General features: G+C 33.4%; 1 non-coding gene across 1 annotated transcript; it reads left to right on the forward strand.

Moving 5' to 3' along the window:
• The first annotated feature begins 1,170 nt into the window (after positions 1-1,170).
• On the forward strand, positions 1,171-1,366 carry LOC126701326 (U2 spliceosomal RNA). Its single transcript, XR_007647304.1, has one exon. It is a non-coding gene; the product is annotated as a U2 spliceosomal RNA (small nuclear RNA).
• Positions 1,367-2,053: the final 687 nt, after the last annotated feature.

The raw sequence follows: 2,053 nt of genomic DNA on the forward strand, positions 1-2,053 counted from the left end.
GTTTTTAGTTATTACCTTGCTCTTGGTGACGAAGTCGTTGACGTTAATAGCAGGGAACAAGAGGGTACCATTGGCCTGCATTTGGTAAAGCCTCTTAACTCCAGTGGTTGTCTCTTCAGACACACCAACCAATCTTTGCTTCATCTTGTGGTACCTCTTGGGATCTGTCTTCAACCCATCTCTGATAATGGTCAGCACAATCTAGAACTCAGCATTGTCGGTGGAAGCTAGGTCCGGAAGAGTCCCATTCTTCTCAAACAACTCCTCGGCCTTAACGCCCTCGTGGATGAGCAGAGTGGCGTCACCACCGTCATCAACTATGAGATCGGCCTTAACCCATCTCTGATTGCTCTATTTTTCTTTTCTAATGTTTTTAATTTTCTGGGCAAGCTTAGTTGGGGAAGAAAAATGAAGAACACGTTCTTCATGTTCTTCCAAAAAGAAAAGGAAAAAAAAATTAATTTAACTAATTTCTTTTCTTTTTTAAAAAAATAATTAGGTTAGAAATTTTTATATTATTTTGATCTAATATGGCTTTTTTCAAAAATTAAATTGCTGATGTGGCATTTTTAAAAATACAAATATTTTTTTAATATTATTTTAATAGACACGTCAGCATTTACTGTTGAACCGTTTGCCACGTAGGATATTTCTGTTAAATGAGTAACGGTAGGGACCAAAATGAGAAGCGTTTTTCAGGATAGGGACTAAAAGCGGTAAAAATAAAATGTAGGGACTAAAATGGGAATCGCCTGAAAATGTAGGGACTAGAATGTGCTTTTCGCCTTAAAACTATAGTCCTAATTAGAAACTAAATCAGAAATTAATAAATTTTGGATCCTCTAAGATTCTACAGTTTAAGTTGAGATAAAAATATCTAAAATTTTAGTTATAACACAGATAGTTTTTGCTAGAGTTGTAAAATTGTGAGTTTTTAAGACCAAGACCAGTGGGAACTACTTGGGAAAATCATGCTTTCCTGTGCTGACCCTATTTACAGTGGGGAAACAAGATTCTTCACTCAGCTGATTCGCACTACTGCACAACTCTGAATTTTTAAAAGATGATACACGGATACCTTTTAGTTTTTATAGTCCCACATCGAGAGAATAAGAGCAGCCAGTGGTGAGGGCTGACATATAAAAGTAAAACGAAAAATCTAAGCAATTCATACCTTTCTCGGCCTTTTGGCTAAGATCAAGTGTAGTATCTGTTCTTATCAGTTTAATATCTGATATGTGGCCCATCGGGTCACACGATATTAAATTTATTTCTTGAGGGGGAAGGCCCACCACAATAGCTTGCTATTGGGGTCTTCAAGTGTCGCCCATGCGTTGCACCATTGCAAGGGCCTGGCGCACCCCACCAAAACTAGCTTAAAATTCTCTGATGTCGCCTGTTAATTTAATAATGGCGAAAAATACATTTTTGTCTTTACATTTTTAGGTGATTCGTTATCTGTAGAAAATATTTTATGTGATGGATGGAATGTACTGTTGGCATATAAAGTGCTTATATGGCTATTAAAATAATAATAAAAAGTTTTAACTAACATTTAAATAATACCACATCAGTGTTGGCATATAAAGTGCTTATATGGCTATTAAAATAATAATAAAAAGTTTTAACTAACATTTAAATAATACCACATCAGCATTTTGCATTTTAAGTATTAAAAAAAGTCACGTCAGAAAAAATTAAAACAAAATTCTAAAACATGTGATTTTTAAAACCAAATTAAATAAAATAATTAAAATAAAATTTTCTTTTCCTTTCTTTATTTTCTTCAAAAGAACATATTCATATATGTTTTTTGTGTTCTTCCCCAAGAACATGACTGTTCATATACATATTCTTAGCAAATTAATTCTTAGTTTCTTTTCATGTCTCTGTCTTTCTTTGTACTTTCTTTAGAGCCAAACACATCAAAACTCAAATCAATAATAGTTAAACAAAATAAAATTTAATTAAGCATTTTCTTGGCAACGTCAATCTCAAGATCTGAACATTTTTCTCTCCTAATTGGTAATCCAGAAAATCCTCTTTTCACAAA

The sequence above is a fragment of the Quercus robur genome, chromosome 9, assembly GCF_932294415.1.
Source record: "Quercus robur chromosome 9, dhQueRobu3.1, whole genome shotgun sequence".
NCBI lineage: Eukaryota > Viridiplantae > Streptophyta > Magnoliopsida > Fagales > Fagaceae > Quercus > Quercus robur.